This window comes from Triticum urartu, chromosome 6A (assembly GCF_056163025.1).
Source record: "Triticum urartu cultivar PI428250 chromosome 6A, HENAU_Tu73, whole genome shotgun sequence".
Classification (NCBI taxonomy): Eukaryota; Viridiplantae; Streptophyta; class Magnoliopsida; order Poales; family Poaceae; genus Triticum; species Triticum urartu.
Window position 1 is genome coordinate 580,327,524 of NC_141878.1, and position 10,665 is coordinate 580,338,188.

Sequence of the window (10,665 nt, forward strand, 5' to 3'; positions counted from 1 at the left end):
GGTGAACATGATATATGCAACCGACATCCCCAAGAGGGAGCGGAAGCGTGCGCTCAGGGACGTATATGCGTTGGAGCCAGTCGCCCCAAAGTTCAACCCATGGTCCTCCTGTCCGATCACCTTCGATCGCAGGGACCACCCCACTAGTATCCGTCATGGCGGATTCGCCGCACTGGTCCTAGACCCAATCATTGAAGGATTTCACCTCACTCGAGTCCTTATGGATGGCGGCAGCAGCCTGAACCTGCTTTATCAGGACACAGTGCACAAAATGGGTATAGACCCCTCAAGGATCAAACCCACTAAAATGACCTTTAAAGGCGTCATACCAGGTGTAGAGGCCCATTGCACAGGCTCAGTAACACTGGAAGTGGTCTTCGGATCTCCAGATAACTTCCGAAGCGAAGAGTTAATCTTTGACATAGTCCCGTTCCGCAGTGGCTACCATGCACTGCTCGGACGAACCGCATTTGCAAGATTCAACACGGTACCGCATTATGCATATCTCAAGCTCAAGATGCCAGGACCTCGGGGGGTCATCACAGTCAATGGAAACACAGAGCTCTCTCTCCGCACGGAGGAGCACACTGCGGCCCTCGCAGCAGAAGCGCAAAGCAGCCTCTTAAGGCAATCCACTAGTTCGGCGATTAAGGACCCGGACACCTTCAAGCGCGCCCGGAGTAATCGGCAACAGGACCGCCTGGCACGTTCTGAGCTCGCATAGCAATGCGGCCCCCACCCCGGTCCCAGCCAAACGGCGAAATCCGTGCCACGCGTACATAATTACGCATTAAAAATACCATGGGCACAGGCGGGGAGGGGGGCACGACTGCGGCACGCTCCAAGTCGCGGCTTAAACCGCACTAGGGGCTTCCCGCTTTGTTATTTCTCTCTTTCAGGACTTTAATCTCTGGAAACCCTGTCCGGCAGCATAATTGCCGAACACATGATGCAGCAACCAAGGAGGCAGAAAGCTACGTCACACCACGGAGCTCCCAGGTGGATTACGATAACGAGTGAAATATTTGCTTTAATACTATTCCTCAGCTTGCCCTTGGAAGGGACATGTCAAACAATCCTACTTTTTGCTTATCACACTACTTGTATCATTCTGCTTTAATGCACCTTTTTGAATAAACAATGCATAACATTAAGACTATTATTGCATTCCTCCTATTTATATATATGTTCATTTACGACATCTAGCACCCGTACACACTACTAGGGAAAAGGCTAGCAGCAGCGTGGGTTTTAGGTGTATCAGTAGCACGGTGACCGGCGCTACTAATAAGGCGCTACAGTTAACACGTAGCAGTAGCGCATGCTCACCAGCGCTACTGCTACACAAGTGTAGCAGCAGCGCGCTTAATGGAAGCTCGCTACTGATAATAGCTATAGCGCGCTTCTCTTGTGCGCGCTACTGCTACTACCGCGCTGCTGCTAACCGTTCTCCACTCGCTACTGCTAATTTTAGTAGTTTTTTGTTTTTTTCAGCATATTTGTTTTGTATTTGAACAGGCTTTATAGAAGAATCTTTAGCACATACAAATGTCATCATGATACACATACAAATGCCCGCGAGACCACAAATGTAATCATAGCATATACATACAAATAGTCTCATCATAATCATCATCCAACACAAAGTGGTATCTTGTCATCATCTCGAAAAAATAGCGATACATGCAAGTCTCGAATACTTGCAACTACAACGTCATCCATCTAAACAAAGGTATACGCGAGAAGAGCTATCACTATGAGTGAGAGCGGAACTATGCAGTACATGAGGTGGCGGTTACGAGTCCTCTCTCGTGCTAGCGTGAACCTCAAGTAACTAGCTTCTCCTTCTTGTCTGCTTTTGAAGCCTTTATGGCTGGCGCCCGAGAACCCATTCAATTGCGCCTGACACTCATGCCACTCGTTGTACACCCCCGGAACCTTCCCTTTGTACACGACATAGCACTTCCATCTCGCCATCAAGAAACTAGGTACCTGTTAGAGATGCATGTTCATGAAGAGGATGCACAATCATATATATGCAACAAAATATACTAGAGCAACACCGAAAAAGAAAGGGTTAGCAACTAGATGCAACATACAGTACGCAAATTAATTAACTAGAGGTACGCAGGTCATCGTACGCAAACTAACAAAGTAGCGTTACGCAAGTTCGGCAGGGAGCGTGGACATCACAAAGTTTCATCGCTACAAAAAGTATACAAGTTCAACCGACACATATCATCATCATTGGCATCATAAATCACTAGAAGTTCCATCCTTCCATATCATCGAGGATGGACCCTAGCTTCTTGAACGGCGTGAGGTCTAGACGTTGCATGCCTATGCGAGTTTGGACGTCAGCTCGCGATATAGGGCCGTGGTGGAACATCCCCTTCTCATCGACGACTTCTTTCATGATGATCGTCGCAATGTCGCTTTGGATGCGAAAGAAGTCATATCTAAGTTTATAATCCACTTCCCCCTGAGATTCTTGCCACTTGCGTCAGTACCATCATCGAGGCCGACCTGCAAACCTTGCTTAGCAGTCAAATAGTCGAGGTACTCTTGTTCACCCTCATAATCCATCTCGGCTGCATCTTGGTCAGAAGGCTCAGTTTCTTCGTTGTTCGACATGTTTCCTATGATTAAGTGTCCTCGTTTATTTCTAAAATTATGAATAAATGAGAAATGACATAAAAAAGAAATCTATGTGCCAGCACTCGATATGCCAACTATGTAGCACAAATCATGCCTTTATTCACGGCAAATTTCGGCATGACCTTTGCTAAAAGATGGACATATCGAGCGCCTGAAATTCACCGGAACGGAAATGAATCAACATTCCGGCGTAACATAGGCCACTCGGATCATTTACCAAAATTGAACCAAAACATCACATGTCCAAATGACATGTTCAAATTCCAAACATGACATGTCCAAAACATGACATATCCACATATCACATGTCTAGTTCAAATTTGCATATAAATTTAGCCTACCGAAATTTGCGTTAACAAGGGATGTTGATTTGGACAATTGCTAAATTCATAACTAAATAGATAACCTAATTAACCTACTGCCCTAACTAAAACCTAAGTAAATTAACCGAAGAACCCTAGCTAGCAGAGAAAGAGGGGGGGGGGTTACAGAGGGTGCAGGGGCGAGGAGGCGGGCCCGACGATGGCCGAGGTTGGGAGGGGAGGAAGCAGAGGAGGGAGGCGAGGGCCGACGGGTCGGGGGCGAGCGCCGGCTCGGGGCCTAGCGCCGGGGTCGGGGGCGAGCGACGGGGTCGGGGGCGAGGGCCGGGTCGGGGGCGAGCGCCGGGGCACGGCGGTGCGACGGGGGAGAGAGTGGGGATTTGGGGGAAAAGAGGCGGGATGAAGCAGGGAGAGTAAGAATTTTGGGTTAAGTGGACGTAGCAGTAGCGCGTTTAGACAAAACGCGCTGCTACTACCTTCACTAGCTGTAGCGCGTGTAGACAAAACACGCTGCTACTACCTTCACTAGCTGTAGCGGTTTAGATAAAATGCGCTGCTACTACCTTCACTAGCTGTAGCGGTTTTATAAGGAAATCGCTACTGCTAGCTTGACTGTAGCTATTTTATAAGGAAATCACTACTGCTAGCTTGACTGTAGCTGTTTCTCCCACTTTTATTTCCCGAGAGCAATGAATGAAGGGAAGGCGATATATATTGCATCATTTGATGGTTAAATATGTATACAAAGTAGGAACATATATATTACTTCATTGGACCGATAACACACAAAATAGGAACATATATTCCTCAGAGCTGACGTTTTCATTTTTGAGTCAGCTTCTTTCCCTTCTTGTTCATCGAAGAATAATTGAGTCCCTCATTGTGACTTTGCCTTTTCCATGGAGTACGATTTTTCTTAGGTAATGTAGTATTGATTCTTCTTTTGACGTATACTTCATCATCATCGTCATCTTCCCTCATTGGGTTGCCGTACTGATCATAGTCTTCCTCGTTGGCGACTCCATCCATTCCAATGATGTTCCTTTTGCCTCTCCTCACGACAACATGACTGGGATTGCATGGGTCGGTTATGAAGAAGCATTGTGTCACGTGCTTAGCGTGTACCCATGGCTCGTTTTTGGCGATAGCGTTCACGATAGCGCTCTTGGCGTCGGGTATAGTCATGGTAGTGAAAATCCGGTTTTCTCTTTCGACATTCTTAGCCCATCTGACACGGAACATCGTTGTGTTGTGCAGTCCAGAGTAGTCAAGCTCCCAGATCTCCTCGACCCTTCCATAAAATCGTTCAGTTGCGCCATTGTCGCTGCCGGTCATGCATTCCATCGTCACCCCTGAGTTCTGATCATCACTGTCCATATCTTTGGCCTCCGTGTAGAACATGTATCCGTTGATATCATATGCCTGATAGGTTACGAGGTTGGGCGAGGGGCCATGTGCCAAGGCGTATATGAGCAATCCGTCCTTAGAGCCCTCCTCCGGGGGATTAGCAATAATATGCTCTTTGAACCAATGCAGGAAAGTGGAGTTGTGCTCTCTAGTAACTTCGGCGTCCGTCCTGCATACCCCCTGGTCACGATACTTCTTTGCGATAATTTCTTTGTGCAGTGCCATGAAAGGATCTACCTCTTCTAGGTGTTATAGCACTACCAAGTTTGCTCTGTCAAAGTCGCTGTGTCGATCTGAGTATGCCACGTGCAGTTCCCTGCGACCGTTGTAGTGACCTTCTCCTTCGAGCCTCCCATCGTGCTTGTTAACGGGCAAACCAACACTAACACCAGTAGGCTGGTCTGTGCCATATAGAAAATTCTCACAGAAAGAGATGCACTCTTTTGTCACATAGCCCTAGACGATGCTTCCATCTGGACGGGACATGTTATGAACGAATCCTTTGATGATCCCATTCATCCTCTCAAACGGCATCATGTTGTGCAGGAATGACGGCCCTAGTCTATTATGTCACCCACAATATGGACACACAGATGCACCATCACGTCAAAGAACGCGGGCGGCAAGTACATCTCAAGATCATTCAGTATCACAACGATCTCTTCCTGTAGCCTTCGGAGCTGCTTCACACTAATCGATTTTCGAGAGATGACGTCGAAAAAGTTGCAGAGACCAATAAGCGTGTCTCGAGATCGAGCACACGGTGGAGATGATGATGTAGGGAGATCAAAAGTGCACAAAGCTCTTCTTGACAAAGATAGATCTAGTTAGGGGGCAAATAGGTCACTTAACTAAATACTACATCTACCTAGCTACCTAATTTGGGAGGAGACAACTTCAACTAGTGGAGGGGGAAGGAAAAAGAGAAAGGATATCCATTAATGGAGATGGTGTAGTTAGGTAGGAGTAATGAAGAGAGAGAAAGGTAGGTATAAGAGGGAGAGTAATGGGGGAGAAGTATTGAGGAAGAAGAAGAGTGAGAGTGGGAGAGGTAGGGGAAAGGGAGAGGAGGGGGAGGGGGAGGGTGGGTGGGGAAAAGGTGGTGGGTGCGGGTTAGCAGTAGCGTGGGACGTAAACCGCGCTGCTGCTAAGAAAGTAGCAGTAGCGCGCTTTAGGTACAAGCGCTACTGCTAACCGGGACCAAAAGTGTGCCAGATTTGAAAATTAGCAGCAGCGACCTCAGAAAAACCGCGCTACTGCTACAGCTATAGCAGTAGCGCGGCTCGCGGCACCGTGCTGCTGCTAAATGGAGTTGGGTGGGCACTGTCGGTCCATATTTGTAGCAACGCGGATTACGCCGAGCGCGCTACTGCTAAGCACTTGTCAGTAGCGGGTTTTCCACACCTGCGCTACTGCTAATTAGCAGCAGCGCTCCTTTTTGAGCCGCGCTGCTGCTAAGATTCTGTGTATAGGGTTTTCCCTAGTAGTGACACTCTAGTACGGCCAATACGCTAGGGGCTTAAGCATACCCCATAATACGGCGTGAGAAGTCCGAACATTTTCGACAGTGCGGCACCCCGAACTTATAGCATTATATGCATCAGCTCCAAATCATGTCTTGGGTCAATAGTTGGGTTTGCCCGGCTCCCATGTTTTGGTACCTTACGTTCCGCTATATCGGCTAAGGTAGCACTGGGAGAACTACTGTGATTGTGCCCCGGTTCTGCTGGGCTAAGCACCTCAATAGAGAAAGCTAAAACTGACTGTCATGATAAGGCGAGAGACTGGTCGCTGTTCGAGAGGTTTCGAGTCCCTAAAGACTTATGCCGCTTAGAGCGAGGAGTCGGCCCTGTCTGGCTTAAGGTGTGTATCGCGCCCCAAATTCGGCCTTCCGAATACTAGGGGCTTCGCCGAAATTTAAAATTATAGAATTATATGGCTAAGTGAGAGTGATAACGCATTATAGTCCGATTGCCTTGTTCTTTGTGCTGAGAACCTCCCTCGAAGGACCCAACAATGGGAACAAGAGTGCTCAGGTTTATCCCGAACACCCCATCACTCGTGGCGTGGGGGCAGAAGCCGACGACTAGCCATCTCTCAGATTTGATAAACAGCCAAACAGAAGGCAATATTTTAACTTCAGACAAGCGTTGCATAGCGCATATGGACAAGTTTTTCATAACACAGGATTACACGAGCAAGTTCATTCAAATATTACATCTTTTGCACACTCGTCCGCTACAAGACGGGCACCCTTCAGGACACCCTCATAGTACATCTCGGGGTGGCGATGCTCCTTGCCCTCCGGTGGCCCTTCCTTCACCAGCTTCATGGCGTCCATCTTGGCCCATTGCACCTTCACACAGGCGAAAGCCCGGCGTGCACCCTCGATGCAGACGGACTGCTTGATGACTTCCAGCCGTGGGCACGCATCTATAAGCCGCCTCACCAGGCCGAAGTAGCTGTTGGGAAGGGCGTCGCCAGGCCACATCCGGACTATAAAGCCCTTCATGGCCTGTGTCGGTGTCAAAACCGGCGGATCTCGGGTAGGGGGTCCCGAACTGTGCGTCTAGGCCGGATGGTAACAGGAGGCAAGGGACACGATGTTTTATCCAGGTTCGAGCCCTCTTGATGGAGGTAAAACCCTACGTCCTGCTTGATTAATATTAATGATATGGGTAGTACAAGAGTAGATCTACCACGAGATCAGAGAGGCTAAACCCTAGAAGCTAGCCTATGGTATGATTGTATGTTGTGATTGTTGTCCTACGGACTAAAACCCTTCGGTTAGGGTTAGGGTTACACAAGGTCGGTTACAAAGGAGGAGATATACATATACGTATTGCCTAGCTTGCCTTCCACGACAAGTAGAGTTCCATCCGGACACGAGATGAAGTCTTCAATCTTGTATCTTCATAGTCTAACAGTCCGGCCAATGGAGATAGTCCGGCTGTCCGGAGACCCCCTAATCCAGGACTCTCTCAGTAGCCCCTGAACCAGGCTTCAATGACGATGAGTCCGGTGCGCAGTATTGTCTTCGGCATTGCAAGGCATGTTCCTTCTCCGAATACATCACAGAAGAATTTGAATACGAGGATAGTGTCCGACCCTGCAAAATAAGTTCCACATTCCACCGCATAGAGAATAATTTTTCCGCAGATCTAATTTGCTGGCTTGTTTTGGCAGCATGACGTTATGTCATGGCCCGGTGATTATTCAAACCGTTTCTTTTAACCAGCTCCACACATAACGCGAGGCGGTTTCTTGACATGTCTTGCCGAAGCGGAGATCGTGTTCCCCTAATTACGGGATTCTCATTAATGCGGTCGTGCGTAACCCAACCGTGTCTAGGACTCCTAGATTATAGGCAAGTCCCAAACGGCTACGGAGAGGACGCTTGATATTCTCCCTCTTTATAAGGGGACAAGGTTTTCGCTTTTTCCCTCTCGTGCTCAATCGAACCCTTCCCCTGCCTCAAGTTCTAGCACCCAAAGCCCAGGTTAGGTGCTCCGGATCTTCAACCATGTCCGGATCCAGCCTTCAAGGCCGATGGACGCCCTCCTACGTTACGGAAGAGGACATTATGAAGTTGAGGGAGGCCAGATATCTGACCGCCGAGGTTTCGCATCGGCTGCCTGCTCGAGGGCAGATCGTCCCTACTCCCGAACCCAACGAGAACGTTGTGCTCGTCTCCCATTTCCTTCGAGGCCTAGGCCTCACTCTGGATCCTTTTGTTAGGGGCTTGATGTTCTATTACGGGCTAGATTTCCACGATCTAGCTCCGGACTCCGTTCTCCACATCACGACATTTATTGTCGTGTGTGAGGCCTTCCTCCGCGTTACCCCTCACTTCGGCCTGTGGCTCAAGACCTTTGAATTAAAGCCGAAGATGATCGAGGGGCAACATGCAGCGTGCGGAGGTGCATCAATAGGCACGATGGGAGGAGCTCCATGGCCGAAAGGTTCCTTTCCAGAGGTGTCCGAATTATGGCAACGGGAGTGGTTTTACGTCACGGCTCCCAGAAGTGCCAAGTGGGCGGCTGCCCCCGCTTTCCGCTCGGCCCCCCCACCACAACTGATGTCATGGATTAGCAGGGGTCTGAACTAGGGTCCAGCCAAGGACGTGCCTATACTGCAAAGCCGCATCCGAGATCTCTTCGAGGGAGATTTTAATTTGGTTGCGGTAATACAAGTTATGCTGGTTCGTCAAGTCCAGCCTTGCAAACGCCGGCCCCTTTGCTTGTTGGAGTTCAACCCAGAGGGACCACATGCCATTCAAAGTTTCCTCGGCCTGACGCACGAGAAGATGTACAAGTCATTCTTTGGACCTCAAGTAGAATGTCCGGATATTACCGAGGACGCGGGCCTGAGCAGTAATCGCGCCGCCGAACAAGTAAGAAACCCTCTAGCCAAACACACTATCTTTTATTTGAAGTTATTTCTGAGAGTTTGCTTTTTGACTAGGATTGGCTAACAAAGGCGAAGATGATTCGGTGTTTGGCCCCCCTCCCTGAGGGCTTAGAAAATCCGGTATTGGAAAAGATGCTCGAGGTCGCACCTTGCCCGGAGCCCTTGAAGGAAGATACTGGGGGGGGGGGGGATAATACGGGAGGACGCGGGCCCCCATCGCCGCCCGTTCCAACCGAGAGAACGAGCGTCTCCACGAAGGAGGATGACCGGGGGAGGAAAAGGACTGCTTCTGAGGATCCGGAAGCCGAAGCCTCCAAACGGGAGAAGAAGTCTCCCACAGAGGGTCCTGCCTCGAGGGGTGCTTTTGCCGCACAAAGTCCGCGGGGGGATCAACCCTCCAACGAGTCGTAAGTGATCCAAAATACTTTAATATTAAAGGTATGCTATCTTTTTCCTCTGAGAAAATAACCACCGCATGTATCTTGCAGTTCGGGCTTTAGCCCCTCTCAAATGAGCTCGTCTTCAGGGGATCTTCTTCCAGAGATGATGGAGAGCAAAACGCCTCCCCCGGACTCCTCCGCTCCAGAAGCGGGCGACCCCGAAGTGTCGTCATGGAGGGCCTCTCCGGATCCGGTGAGGCCAGAAGATAATCCCGTAGACCCCCGAAGTCCCCAGTGTCCGGCTCCCGAAGAGAGCATACAAAAGATACCGGCACCGTCTGGTGTGCGGTCGGACGTTCTGAGGGAGTTGGTGGGGCGAGCGGCCATCTCAGAAGAACACCATATGCTGATGGGTACGGTGATGGAGAGAATCTCGTCCGCCGAAAGCGGATCACATGAAGCCTTTATGAGTCTACTGACAGGCTTTGAGGTACGTGAGATGATATGTGATAGTACCGCACATGTTAAGTGTGCCCTATGTAGATAGTAGCCCCTGAGACTCTGGTTGTCGTCAAGAACGGCGGCGAACAGAGGATCATATTCCCAGGCAATAACCAGACTGCCCCTATGTGTAGGTGGTGGAAGCTCCGGTGGCTAGCCGGACTAGTGAGTTTGCCAAATTAAAACGGCAACTGGATCCGGCAGACGCCGACATCGAGCTTGTTAACAAGAGGCTTGACGAGGCATAGGGTAAGTGTTATTATCCGGTGAACGCCACATAGTAAGAGCAGCATAATGCCAGTATCTTTAATATGCTGTGAATGCAGATGGAGCTGCCACCGTGGAAGCCTTGCGGGTAGAACTTGCCCGAGCCAAGGAACAAGTGAGGATTAGTAATGCGGCTGCTCTGAAGGCGGCCGAAGAGTTGAAAGCCGAGAAGGCCGCACATTGTGAGAGCCAGGAGAAGATGGCCAAGATGGCCGTAGAATTAAAAGACACTACCGACCGTTGCCGGGTCCTTGAGAAAGAAAACCAAGGGAAGGCAACGGACCTTGATAAGGCCGCGGAGGCCGAGAAAGACACTCGTTCTGCTATGAGAGCGAAGAAGGAGGAGCTGCGGGAAGCCGGGGATATTGCGGCTGGGAAACCCTTCATGTTACAGAGGAAGTTCGGAGATCCACGGTATGCCCCTCTGGATCGGCTGTGGAGTTCAGCAGATGTGTATATGGATTTGGCGGCGAGCGCTGCCGATGCGGCCAAGTACTTCCAAGGTCAGACAGATCATGAAGTGGACAAGCTGTTCTGGACACAATTCCACGTTCCAGAGCATCCGCTTTCATTGACTGACCAACTAGCCGAATGGGCCGAACTGAATAGGTTGTCCGGACTCGCCATGAGGTCTGTTGTGGATCAGCTATGGTCGGAAAGGCCAAAGTCGAATAGCTATTTCAGCTTAGTGCAGCAGTTCCTTGATGCGGTGCCGCGCATTA